This window comes from Nannobrachium achirus, assembly GCF_963921795.1.
Source record: "Nannobrachium achirus genome assembly, chromosome: 7".
Classification (NCBI taxonomy): Eukaryota; Metazoa; Chordata; class Actinopteri; order Myctophiformes; family Myctophidae; genus Nannobrachium; species Nannobrachium achirus.
In genome coordinates, this window is record NC_137816.1 from 35,457,985 (window position 1) to 35,473,012 (window position 15,028).

The 15,028-nt window shown below is 39.7% G+C and overlaps 1 protein-coding gene across 4 annotated transcripts in view; it reads left to right on the forward strand.

Annotated features, from left to right (window-relative positions):
* Positions 1-7,675: 7,675 nt before the first annotated feature.
* tead1b (TEA domain family member 1b) overlaps positions 7,676-15,028 on the forward strand; it is a 70,903-nt gene continuing 63,550 nt past the window's right edge. For all 4 annotated transcript variants that reach the window (XR_013962212.1, XM_080730666.1, XM_080730668.1 and 1 more), the window contains exons 1-2: positions 7,676-7,867; positions 8,434-8,569. The gene's annotated coding sequence lies outside the window, so the exon portion shown is untranslated. The remainder of the gene's footprint in view (positions 7,868-8,433; positions 8,570-15,028) is intronic.

Consider the following 15,028-nt stretch of genomic DNA (forward strand, 5'->3'; position numbering starts at 1 on the left):
ACAATGGCTTCCACTTTAAAATTGCAACTTTTCAGGAATAGAAAGCTTGCAGTTTCTATAAGCTGGATTGGCAATCGATGATGTCACAAGACGATGGGTTTCTGACCTGCCCACAGCCCTCCTCTGAGAAAAAAAAGAAAAGAAAAAAAAGCTATTTTTGAGTGAGGACCAATTATATGAACATAGGTTGAAAAGTGGTGGAGTGCCCCTTTAATTATTCTTGACTGTTAACATGTTTATAATTAGTCACAGTATGTTGAAACCTTTAGTTTCTTCTATCAAACCTCACAACCAGAAGCATATGTGACAAATAGTTTGCTGTTACTAAGTAGCCACAAGGGGGCATTTACTAACGCCGTGGATTGAGACATTTCAATGGTATGTAGCCCATCTATCCATGTGTAACCCTGCCAACAACAATACGTTTAATTGAAGGAAGTATGAATAGGTTGATGTGCTTCATAAGAGGATTTATTTTCTACATAAGCTATAGGTCAGGAGAACAATTAATTAATTGCGCTGCAACTGAATTACTATTCATGGAACAAAAACATATTGATGTAAAACGTGAAGGAAAGGTCCTCAAATTCTTATTGATCATAAGTCCATACCATTAGTCATCATGTTTGGTTTATTGGAGTACAAACTGGGAAAAAAAAAAAAAAAAAAATATATATATATATATATATATATATCCCCAAAAATAAGCATTTTGTAAACATAATCTCTTATGAGTGAAAACAAGGTCTCCCCCTCTTCCATTCATAGTAGGCTAGTAAGCAGGGACATGCTGGCCATTGGGAAAAGCGGGACAACTCCCGAACGGCCGGTTCATTCCCGGCCGGTCCAGGCCGGCCATTAGGGAAAAAATGAAAATAAAATGTCGGCCTTTGTTCCATTTTGGGGGCTGGGCGGCCAACAAAGTAAATCGTCACTGTCGGGCAGAAACCTTGTATCTCCAAGTTTCAGCGAGGCGTTGTGTGCTTGTAGATCGGCTATTTTCACTAGTTTAAATCATTTTTAAAATGATAATACGAACATACAGACATACAAGGTTTCCACCCGACAACGACGAAATATAACTCATGTATTTGGCCCACTGGCTTGTCACTTTGTCACAAATCTTTGAGTAGCAGCAGCAGCAGCGCTATAGAGAGAGATCTCTCTCTATAGCGCGCAATGAGGGCCTCTCCAACTCTTTTTCCCGGGCTGAATCAGGGGCCCAGCACGTCCCTGCTAGTAAGTAGTATTCACTTGCCTGTCTCTTATCTTTGAATAAAGCCAATCAGTGTGGCTGGCTGAGCAGTCAAAGTGGAGACCCTGGAAAATGGCCTGCACCTGGCCTTACAGGGCTATCTGATTAAGCGAGGTCGCAGGCCAGGCTAAACCAGAGCAGGCCAGGCAGTGGCAGAGACACAAGAGATCTGGAGTAGAATGAACTAAAGCAGACTGATTCTATCACTTTCTGGCCTCCCTTTAGTGGCTTAGATCAGAGAAACAGCATGCTCCAATTCAAAGCATTGCCATGGTAGACCAATAATGCCTTTAAGTCAGGAATGAGGACACATCTGTTTGGTAACCTGTGCTGTAGACAAACAATAGCTTCAGTTGCTGTGACATAAATCTAAATAAATCTCAGTATTTGATTTATGTGAAGCATGTTTTTGGCAAGAGAAGTTGAAGGTATCTACGATACAGTATGTTGTCTCAAGACCATAATTATATAGTCTTACTAAAGAGTGTCCACTTAAGCCTGCCTAATTCATAAACACTCACACACGCGCACGCACACACACGCACGCACGCACACACACACACGCGCACACATACGCACACACACACACGCACACACACGCGCGCACACACACACACACACACACACACACACACACACACACACACACACACACACACACACACTTTCAAACAGCATTGGATAAAACTTTGTCACCACACCAGTAGTTCACAAGGATGCAGAAGAGGCGTGAAATGGGACAAAGTGGTCCTATTACTCAAGAATAGAAATTCACAAAATAATTAAATTGAATGAAATGGTAGCCTATATACTGTATACCAGATGTAGATCATCGTAGAGGCTTTTTCTTACCCCTCAGAAAAACCTGTTTAGAAAAGAGGGTTCCCTAAGGATTTGGTGATAAGCTTTTCATAATAATGAATAGCATCCATAACCAATAGGAACGACTGAGATGAGAACCTTTTTTTATTTCACTTCTGTAGTTATATTTTACAAATTCAAAATCTGATATCTGATGCCTTACCTTCACCATACTGTAATTCAATTCCCCTTTGTTAATCTTATATTTTAACTACTTTAGATGACTAAAGTAGAGAGGCAGAAACTCAAGGAATAGTGAATAGGATTCTATGTATTTCATTTAAGAAAATATACTGTAGATGTTGATGTTGATATACGCTCTGTGCTTAGACCCAGTACTGCAAGTAACACTTATGTCCTGAAATCTGTCATATTCCAAAGTAGTGGCCATCATAATAGTAGTTGTTAACACATATAAATTAATTATTTACCTGCTTGGAGAGATAATGGTATGCCTCAGTATGATGTGAGACAGGGAACCATTACTAAGGCAGCAGGCACACATTAGGGCAGCTAGGGGAGGCTAGAGATTGGTAAGCAGAAATGAGTCCAGCTTCTAGAGTCCTGACAGATGATGATTGATGTCCAAACTTAAAGGGGAGAGAACCACCCATTTCAACATTGAACTATGTCATTAATATACCTTTGAGTTGTTATGTGGAAATACCCCCCCCCCCCCCCCTCCTCCTTCTGTGTTGATGATGTCATCACGGTGTACTTTGCAAGCCATAGTTCAATATTGAAAATGTGTAGTTCTCCCCTTAAGGAATGATGTTCGAGGTCAAAAGATATATACAATACAATAAAACAAAGACAAACAATGAACACAATTGCAATAAGTAATACATAATATAAAATAATATAATTTAAACATCAAACATTTATAATTGTGCACAGTAATAAAATGTGCACAGCTTTCTGTTGAAAATCTGAGCATGAATTAGATACCTCTATGAGGAACCAGAATCTACCTCTGGACCTGTCACTGGTATTGTAGATGCTGAGCATATTAGTCTAGTAGGAAAGGGGGGTCCACGCGCTGACGCGCATAGGGTGGATTTTTAGGGTGGATTTTTTTCACCACCTATTAATCCTAAAGAAATCAACCCTATGCACGTGAACCCCCCTTTCCTACTAGACTAAAAAGGCGCTATCTAGCACCTTATGCATAACCTCATCATTCTTCATATTTAAGCATATCCTGTCTTTTTTACTTTGAGATGGACTGTTCTTGTTATCCATTGGTATAATGAAGTCCTTTTGCATATACTAAGTAGGACAGGTGCATAGGAGTTTCGGTCAAATGACCTTCATCAGGTATCTGCTGAATGAATTCATACACAGATACGTCTTTTATCTATCTATACTGTAGGCCTATATTGCAGAGCTCAGAGAAGTGAGGTCCAGTCATGGAGCAACACCAACCAGTTACCATGGAGGAGGACGGCCCCTGCAAGTAGTAAAAAAGTATAAAACTCACTAAACAGTGTTATTTGTTGATCCGATCTCAACCGACTGCACCTATTATCTGACATTCTGGACATCCTATGGCTGTGATGTTTTTCAAGGTTCTCATTGGTTACTGTAAGTGGTTTGTTATTTTTGTCTATGATGTATGCGCATATTATGTTCTGTTTTTGTTTGGTTTCGTCTTGTTCTGTATGCATGTAGTGATTGTGATATGTATTTATTTTGGGACCACCTCGAAAGCGAAATCTCAAGGGGTTTATCCTAATAAAGAAATGTGAACATAAAAAGTCTGCCCCTCCGCTGGGTGCAGTTTCATTGTGAAATATTTATACAGTAGCTACATAAAAAACTGTAAAAACAAATGTGAAAATGTGTTGGTGATTTATATCTTAAAAACGAAATAAAAATAAAATTATGTTTTAAAAGGTTCTTGGTAAAATGCTGAATCACTGAAAACCCTTAAGAAACCTTTACTCTGAATGCTACTGTACAGTATGTAAAGGTACATACAGTGTATTTACAGACATGTGGATCTTACCCACCTCACTGTGCCCCCGGGGCATGGCACTTTCTATGGAGATGTTCCTGCTGTGTCAGGCATGTGGGACTTCTTTCCCTGCTGACATTGTTGTTCAGCCTTCCCTTCTCTCAGCTGCTGTCCCTGCAGCTTATAGTGATGTGACCACACCCATCCATAAAAGAGTTTGGAGGCTGTTTAATAGGGTTTAGTGGGTGGGTGAACTATTTGTTTTGGGGTAAACAGTTCAGTGGATGCGAGGTTTTCAACACTGTCACATGGAGGACTGAAGGAATGCTATAACTGCACAGTGCACACCAAGATAAGAGGCAATATATTCGTATCCATAATAAATTTAGCTTTAATCATTTGGCTCAGTAACCTACAAAATGCAATCCCACTTGGGTGCACTCAAACAGAGCCTTTCATAGGCCTACTGTATTTCCTGACACATTACAAGGCGATGAGTGGGAAATCTGTTGTGAGGCCCTGAATATTTCTACTTTACTATTATGCTGAGATCTGTTGGTGCTTTCTGCATAAATGTGGACTTGCTGTCAGCAGATGTTTGACTCAGTGAAAACGGGGCTATAGGTATGTGGAGCTGGTGTTACATACAGCCCTGTAGCCCTGTATTTGCTGCAGTGGCCAATGTTACCTTTTGATGGTTAATAATTTGTTCTTGAGGTAACTGACACTATACCCAGGAAAAACTGAAGGTCATAACAGTTTCTTTCAAAGCACTAAAGCAGCTATGAGATCTAACATGTCAAAGAATGTCCTAGACCTATAGACATTATGGAAGCAATGAGCTTTTGACCTTTGGTGCACATTGTCTAGAAACAATTAAAACAACCGCAAAGGGGAAAGTCACTGGTGCTATGAAAAGAAAGAGCCCTCGAATCATGCACCTCTCTCTATTTCTCTCTCTGCTAAACATGCGCAGACAGGTGTTACAGGTGTTGATGGATGTGTTCAGCAGGGCAGTCATTCATCTTCATAGATCCCTTTCTTTTGAACACAACACTGGCTTCTAATGGATGGCAAGTTCAGACAGGATCACGTTCATGTTCTAATGGATGGCATGTTCAGACAGGTGACATGGTCGTGACAGGTTCAAACGACAGCATTTATAGTCTAAATAAGTACCTCTTATATACAGTAGTGTCACAATAAACTCCCTACTGTTCATTATTGTCTTACATTTCAGTGTGGTATTATTGAATACAATTAAAGTGAGGATTTTGTTACCCCTTTTTTTCTCCCCAATTCAGTCATTCGGTCAATTAATTCCTCCCCACACATTTCTGCATGTGTTGTCACTGCTGTTGTATCCTACTGACTCACCTGCCAGTGAGGAGCCCCCGCCGGGAGGATGTGAAGCCTCCATCCTACTCCTCCCGCCCAAGAGTCCCTGCTGACATGTGCAGCCTCAGTCCATGGGGATTATGTGACATAACAATCACTCTCCCCGCGCGAGACTTCCCTCCCCCGAACACAGGCCAATTGTGTTCGTATAGACACTCGACAAAGCCGGATGCACCACGGTGGCAGGGGTGTCACAATGGGGGGGGGGGGGGGGGGGGGGGGGAGTTACTAGGGCCCAAGGTGGAGGGGCCTTAATTATTTTATACTTTAGCTATTTTTGAAGGGTCGTGAAAATGTGTACAAATCTTTGAATATATGTAATGTTAAGCGAACATTTGTAACTCAAATTTTGCTTCTGCAGGGTCCCTGGAACTAAATACATATCATTTTGGGGTCCTTCACATGAAAAGGTTTGAGCACCACTGACATAGGTTTTCAAAAACCTTTGAAGGATTTGAAATATTCAAAGACTTGCACAAAATGTTCACTATTTTTCAAAAATAGCAGAGCTACTGGCTTGCAGCATGGCACTCGGTGCCACAATGTGAGCTTTACATCTGCTAGTTCTCAATAGTTAAAGCACAAAATAATGCGCTCCCAGTCTAAATGGGTTAAACCCCCTCCCACTATGAAGAACATTCTTGGGGGGCCCGCAGTGAATCCTTGTAACCAGAGCCCAGAATTTGGTGTGACACCCCTGGATTTGAACCCCCAGACTCTATATGGTGGTGGGCAGCTACTTTATCACTGCGCCACCCGAGCACCTTATTATTACTGAAAACAATCAATCAGAATGAGACACCTTTCAGTGACTCCTCAAACACGGCTATTATCACTTACTATTATTATTTACTTTACAAACTGATTGACTCTAGTTCACCCCAGACATTATCACACTGTTGAAGTAAAACATGCTTACTGTGATACTAAAATAGCGCTGTGTTTTGTTTTCAGATATGCAGTAGTGCACCTTTTACATTGTGGCCTGCATAACATTTTCGTTACAATAAAATGAAGTCTTCACTTGACCTCAATGTGAACTCTTCTCATAACTGGGCTTGTTTGTTGCCACATGTATTTATTTGTTTATGTGTGAAATCTAAATAGATGCTTTGTTTTTCTTTTTTTTTTACCCCCCCAACACTCACAAAACGTAATGGACATTACTTTGGCTCAAAACGCCGCAAAAAATTGGCTTAAAATATATAGGGGTGTGTTGAAATATAAAGTGCCCCATTTGGAAAATTGAAGGCACCCTGCTGATTATTCCCTGGAGCCGCCACTGCACGCACGCACACATTTAATTGACTTGCTCTGACATCACACTCTGGCTTCACTGTGATGTCACACTAACAGAATCCCTTTTATGCCCATATAGTTCCCTGATGTCATCAATATTAATGATGCCTTGTTAGAGAGATCCCTGATGCCAGGGGAATAAATCCCTTTTATGCCCATATATGGAGATCCCTGATGTCCACATCCCTGATGTCCACATCACTGTGGCGCGACAAGGTCACTTGTCGCCCTGAGGTGTCTTACAATATGTTTCTTGAAAGTAAAGTGAGGTTTTCCTGATCAAAGTTAAATTCATCATGTCCTCTGAGGTCATATTGGAGATTTATTTTTGTGTGTGGTGGTAGGCCCTCCTCCCCCTGTGCCCTGCCAGTGGTGGAAAGTAAGATTTACTTGTAGGCCTACTGTATACTCCAGTACAATTTTGAGGTATTTGTACTTTACTTGTAGGCCTACTGTATACTCCAGTACAATTTTGAGGTATTTGTACTTTACTTGTAGGCCTACTTATACTCCACTATCTCAAATCCAAATACTGTGCTTTTACTCCACTACATTTATTTGAACACTTTAGTAGCCTAAGTTAGGCTACTTTGTAGTAGGCCTAGTAGTAGTTATGACTCTCAGGGTAGAGTCATAACAGCCCTATATAGGCTACATTTCAGCCATTTTATAGCCGATCCTTTACTCAAGTACATTTTTAATTCCGGACTTTTACTCCTTATATTTCTACATTGCAGTATTGATACTTTTTTTGAGTAGGCCTACTTTATTTTCCACCACAGGCTAGGATGAATCGAGGCTTGTGTGCTGGGTCCGGGATGACGCCACTCTCGCTCCGCCCCGATGCAAACTCGCTGCCTGCGTTCATTTCATTCCTGCTCCTCATTCCGAGCATTCTTCGCATCTCTGTCAGCGCTTCACGTACACCTACCTTAATTCCTCTGGCTGGCCCAGAAAACACTATAGAATAACTTTACACAGTTTACAAAAAAATAACAATAATAATGATACAATTATTAATAATAATAACACATCAGAAATAAAACAAAGGGGGAGATTTCCCCCCCATAAATATCAATAACGGGAGGTGTTTTGAGGTAAGTTTCTATGTAGTTAATGATATGCAAAAAAATTATAGCAGACTTCTCTCAGTGAGGTGTTTATTGTTTATTCTTTCGGAAAACTGGAGAATTGTGATCATTACAATACAAAATGTGTGTTGTGTGTGCAGTTTAACCCACTATGTGACATTTGTCAGTTGTTTCTAGAATCTAGCGGTGGCGGTGAGATGGATGGCTGGGGCGATTCTTGTCGCCGTTGCAACAGTGAAAACAGCAGATCTACAAGCTCACAACGCGTCGCATCGCGCCGCGTTGTGGGCTTGTAGATCGGCTATTTTCCACTTGCGGGTGCACTTTGTCCACTCAGTGCTATGCAGCCTGTTGCATTGACATAGCTACGAAAATCTTTGACATTTTTGACATTTTTTAGAAGAAGCCAGATCTCACCCGCCCTGTTATAATGCAGTAAGTCCTGTGCAGGAGCTGTTACAACCCCCCCGTTAGGATTCAGGAGATATTCAAACCTAAACTATTATATACTGAATTACACTTTTTGGACAAGATGCCGGATAAACACCGTGGTCGTGTTTTCTTCTCCGTAGTTGTTGGATCAACCGGGAGTTGGAGCTTTCACTGGAGCATTTTCCTGCAAAAACACTGTGTTGAAAGACTTGTTGCTCCACCGCCACCACCACGTTTGACACGGTGCATTTTTTTCAAATCGTCGTCGAACTTTGTGTGAGTATACAATTTTTGTTGTTGTTGTTAAATTGTCTCATCGCATTTAGGTACTGGAATGCCAATTGTTTTTTTTGTTTTTCTCGCTACAAAATCGATTCCCATGCAACCAAGAAAGGGTTTATTAACCCAAATTCCTTGTTATTTATTTATGTTTATGCTTTACATTAAAATGGGTGGCGTTCGTTTTACACAACACAGCAGAGTGCTAAAGTCTGGTCATCTATAAGCAAAGTCAGATTTAACAAAACAAACCAGCAGCTACATTTGTTTGGAGTGCTCATGGAGTGGTTTAAAAACAACAGAACTAAACGTGTCGTTACAATATTGCAACTAAAATGCACTTGGAATCAGGCAGCTTCGACTAGTTGAAGATGATCTTGTCTATTAGTCCAGTATAGGCTATTATATTGACGCGCCTATTTATTTAATATTATTTATTTATTTTTACAGTATTTAGCTTGAGCTTCCTTTCATGTTTCCCATATCCGCCTTTTCTCTGGATCTGCCTGCTCAGCTAAAACTGAAGGATCCTGGATCCTGAACACGCAGGAAGTCATCGCTGTCACAAAGACTTTCACAGTTACCCCGATTATTGACTTCTTACATGCGTGCATGTGTGGCTGGCTACTCTAGACTGTCGCGTCTTTGACACCTGTGAATTAGTTGATGTCTGTGTTATTTCAAGTTGCTTCTGGATTTCATAGCAATCTGTTGCAGTTCATTAACTTTACATCTGTAGCCCAGCAAATTAGACCCCCTTATTGAGCTATAGCCTGTAGGTCGTTTTCAATAGTTATGTTGTGTTTTCCCTTGGGTCTCTGAAATAAAGATGGAATTGAATTGAATTGAAATAAGAGTTCAAGACATTTGACTATTAAAGTAAATATTTGAAAAAGTGACAGTGTTCAGTCTCACACTCTAACTGGCCAGGCACAGCTGAGTGATATAAAATGATGTGGAAATACTTTATTCCAGCTGGATACTTCTATGAAACCCACTCACCATTACTAAATACAGGTTGCCGGTTGGTGGTTGCTATATCAATAGGGTTTCCCACTCTTTCCATCTTGTTGGGAAAGAGATATGTCAGGGTAAGCTCTCTGCTCCGAGGTAGACTAGTATAACAGTACTCAGTAATATTGTTCCTCTAATATACAGTAGCTCACTGCTTCCTGGCTGCAGTTAATTATCGTCTTGAATTTCACTGTGGCAAAATTGAATATGATTTATCAGAACAAGACAGCACCTTTCAGTGTTTCCTCAAACACAGGTATTATTATTATTTACATGATATAGACTCTAGTCACACTTTACCCCAGACATATCACACTATATTGTGAATTAAATCTGCTTGCTGGAGTGAAACTAAATTAGGGGTAGCAATAATTGCTTTGTCTTAGATTATGCGACTACAGTAGTGGACCTGTTGGACTGCTGGCCTGCAGAACATTTTCATGTATAGAATGTCTTTGCTTGGCCCAATTAATCCACTCTACTTATGTTATTACAGCAACAGGGATTATACAGTATATTCGCTACTCACATGTGCAGTTTTCCTAATCTTGCTAAATGTCACCATGTTCTGCATGTGTTATTCTAAACGACTGGCTTTTTATGTGTTTTTATGGCCAACCACTGCAAAATACATACACTACTAAACTACTAAACATATACATTAGCTATTAGATTCACTGATCATATAATTGTTAATAACATTGTTTCTTTATTAGGTCATTTTAAAAATAAGTTAAGATTTTCATAACCCTGCCCCCAACTATACCTACTGTATATATGATAATTAATTATGATAAACAGTACAGTAGTAGTCTTTTGCCTAGTCAAAGCATGATTATTTTAAAGATTCTTTACAATACTAAATATTCAAGTGCATATATGTACGCATGTTTGTAGTTGACATTTTGTGTCCCTTCTTGGGGAGTATGGGTATAGAAAAATGTCTAGTTTGAGAAATCCGATCAGAATAATGTGCATCGTTGAGGCACTCAGTGGATTGGGTTACTTCTGGGAGCAAAGCGAGAACCATTGTCATTCCTTCAACTGTCCACATTTAAATCTGATTTATACTTTGTCATGCAACAGTGTTGTGTACCAAAGATAGATGTACAAGCTCACAACGCTTCAGGGATGCAAAGTGTTGTGAGCTTTTAGATATGCTATTTTCAATGTAGCCTACGATATCATCGTACACCAGAGCATCAATTATGCACTAGTTTTGCTTACTTGTAAAAAACTTTGCTGTTTTCAAACATGTGACTAATATACACATGACTGTGTATATACTTTATAGAGAAAACTATAAGGGTTTTCTTCTGATTTTATTACACCCAGATCAAACTATGCTTATCAGCTGCACACACATAGTACTTGCACAATCTACACTATGTTTTTGTAAGAAACGGGCTGTTGTGACCATAGCACCATATTGCGCTTGTTTTCTTCAGATCAGATCTATGTCTGATGATGACATTATAAACTGACAGACTAGCATAATATGAATTATTACGTTTTCGGCTTAGGAGATCCTTGCATTAACAGGTGTTCGTGTGTGTCCTTGGTTGCTTTTGTGAAATTGTCTATGCAATTACTGTTTTATTTCAGTGTCATTATTACATTTACCAGCAATATCAGGGCACTAAACCTTTTTCTATGTTAGAATATGCTCTGCTTCTAAAATGTGTCACAGACTTATAAATGAATATACATTAGTTCTGTCAAAAAAGTCCAAACTATTGCTTAACATGACAACGTACAAGCCTACAGCCAATCATAAAATGATCATGACGTTAAGTAGTATACTTTAGATTTTCTATACATAGCACACAGATTAGAGTGTGAGAGGAAAGAGAAGGAGAGATAAAGATATAGTTTGTGTGTGCCAGTGCCACATTGGCCTTACTTTTGAAGAACAACATAGCTGTAGTAGGGTGTCCAAAACCATTACTTTTCCGGAAATGGAAAAAAGAACCTGTATTACAATGGATTCAGTGTAGTTATTGTTTAGTCACAAGCTCTTGTTAATACTTTTTACATGGGTTAAATATTTATAAAACTCACTCACAGGTAGACTTAAAGGACGACTTCACCACTTTTCGACCTATCTTTATATAATTGGTCCTCACTAATGTTAAATATTAAATAGCAAAAAAAAAAAAAAAAAAAAAGAATATATATATATCTAATCTGTCTGTGTTTTTTGGGAGAGCTGTACTAGGCAGTAAACCTGTCAGCCAGTGACATCATCGTTAGGCTGATTTTTTTTTAAACAAGATTCTTTAAAAAAAATATTTAGATTTCTATTATCACGAGAACAATGGCTTCCATTATAACATTGTAACATTTCAGGAATAGAAAGCCTGCTGTTTCTATTAGCTTTGATTCCCCATCGATGATGTCACTGGCAGACGGGTTTCTGAACCGCCCACAGCCCTCCTATGAGACACAGGCCGAGTAGAACAAAATTGTACCATTTTATCATGAACGTCAATGAGGACCTATTATACCAGTAAGACTCCCTAATTGGGAGATAAGCGACCATCAGGTCGGCAACCTCATGGTGGCGCTAGAAGAGGGGCATGTGAGAAATCAGGGTTGGAGGTTGTGGTTTGCCAGCCAAGGAGTGAGTGTGCAAAGTTTGGCATGGATAGGGGCAACTGTGCCGGAGATAAGAGTTGGGCCTAAGCAACCTCATGGTGGCGCTAGAAGAGGGGCATGTGAGAAATCAGGGGCGGAGGTTGTGGTTTGCCAGCCAAGGAGTGTGTCTGCAAAATTTGGCATGGATAGGGGCAACTGTGCTGGAGATAAGAGTAGGGCCAGAAGTGTGACGTGGCGGTGGAGGTTTTCATAGTAATTTACCAGCCTAAAAACTGCAACAGTTGAAGGAACTGACTCCATAAATAGACTGGTCTTTGGCTTTATTGTTGTCGTAGGATATTTCCTACCCTAGAATGTTGCACTTTAGTTCTATCCTAGTTTTATCCCGTATCAAGACATCTATGTGTTTTATTGTCTTGAGTGGCAGGTTTTCCTTCTTTAGAGTTAGCAAATGTATTTGTGGTTCAAATATTCTATAATTGTTCTCCATGTTCAGATTTGTTGCATTCTTTATGGATGTGAAACAGATGTTAGAAATAAAAGCTTTGACTGATTAAAGTACAATTATACTTGCATGAATATATTCTATTTCCTGTGTGGTAAGTGTCTGTGAAATTCCCTGTGGGAATATATTAATGCATAATGTATTCCATGATGTAATCGAACAGACAAAATTGAGGTATTCATAAAAGATCTGTGTTCTGTCATTTGGCGTGCACACAGGGTCATCATTTCTTTAATTAGATGAGACATTGTGCAGTGGCACAAGCAGAACAAAACGACAACGGCGGTTTTCACGGTCAAAGCATGCTCAAAGGAGGAGACTCCTGCAGGCTTGCAGGCCGTGCGTGCCCTGAGGTAAACTCTAGTCTAGAAAGGGAATTTTTGAGTATGGCCTGCTGATCAGCAGTTTGAGTAAGGCCCCGGTGAGGCCAGTGTAGAATGCCACCAAAAAGGAAAAGCTGGCTCAAAGCCACTGACGTCATCTAAGTAAATCTGCTTCAGTGCTGCAGCCATAAAATGAGTGCCAGCAACTGAGTGCACTTTGGCCTTGTCAACCAGCTTAACAAGTGCGATACCACTTTTCTCTGTATATGTATAATAATAGTAAATAGACTTGGTATAAGTATATTACATTTTTGCTTAAACTACTACTACTACTACTACTATCAACTTTTATCTCTTCCTTTTAAAGAGGCCAGTGGTCCTACCACATTGATTGAAGTCATTCAGCTGTTGCTAAGATTTATAGAAAGCAGAATATGTCAGTGGTTGTTGGATCATTTGAAAGCATACAGTAATGAAAACCCCTGATTCAGCTTCACAATTATAGGCTTATAATTCATAACAGAAGGCAACCTCAGTCGAGAAACTAAAATAATATACACAGAAAATGTTACTATCAACCAGTATTTACGTGTCAAGATGTGGGTTATTGCAGCAATGCAGTGGACAAAGACACTATTAAAATGATCAGACATTTATGAAAAGCAACATCTAATCCTTGAATCATTACATGAGTCAGTCTCTGAAACCACTATAAACATTTGCACTCTTGGCCACAGTCGGAGCAGGAAATCCAGGCTCCAACAACTTCCTTTCCCAGTGCTAGCGTGGTAGCGGCAGTGGTTTAGAGTGTGCAGCTTCCCACTAGCGAAGGGAAGATGTACGCCCATGGAACAAAGACATTCAGTCACTTCATTTACTGAAACTGTTTATAATTTGTGGCCTGTATTCAAATGTGGGCTATCCAGGCTCTCTGGCACCGTATTCCCTATTGCTTGCCTGTAATAAATCCCCACAAGGCTTTTCATCAATGGCTGCTGTATTGTTATCATGGTCGACACAGATCACACAGCTTCTCTTTGCCCTGAAGCTGCCCTGGATTCAGCTGAGGCACTAATAGACTGAAGGTTAGCTCCAAACATTAGTATGCAGACTACTGTGCCCAGTGAATTGGGTTTGACACTAGCTGGGGTACAACAATACAGTGCTCTTTTCCCTAACTTAGTTCTATGTATATAAATAGTTTGTTTTACAGGTAATGTGTAAACTAATTACATCTTCTATCTCCGTTTAGTTGCTCCAACTGTGTGCAAAACACATTTGGTCTCAATGGTCTGTTTATTTTGGAAGTCTGGATCTGGCTAACGACTCAAATTTGAAGGTCTCGTGTGAGTCGTGTCATGTGCAAGTAGCCACTGATGGTTTCAATTAATTGAAATATATCTTTTAGTGACCTTGTAATATCATTATCAAACGGCCAACTTCAAAATTATTATAGATATACGGTACAATACAAATAGATAGATAGACTGACCCTCCCTATTCCCTGTAAAATGATTAGAGCAAGGAACTGATTCAGCCTACTGTGTGAATGATCTCCGCTGCTAGTCTATGATGTATGTCAAATAGTTCCATTATTAATTGTAGTTAAATGGAATATCTGCTAGAACTGATGAGTCCAGCAATCACTCACAAATAATTAAGGACATTTTCATATCACCCCGTCTGTTCAATAAACAAGCCTTCTAGAGTTACAGTAGCGTCGCAGGTCATGATGTTTTACTGTCTGTGACTTAACCCATTAGGACCTTAGGCTGAATCGACAAATGCCTTCTAAAGCAGTAGTTCTCAGTCTCAGATTTTTCGAAAATGTTCAGCTTGTATATCTGCTACAGTATTTGTGAATAGCCAACGCAAAAATCTAAAATGACACAGATGCCCAAATAGTTTTCAACCTTGTAGCTTCTTAGGTACAGGCAATACAAAGTGTCACAGCTGGTCTTAAATAAATAAATAAATAAACAAACAAACAAATAAATAAAATAAGTGAGGGCAGAA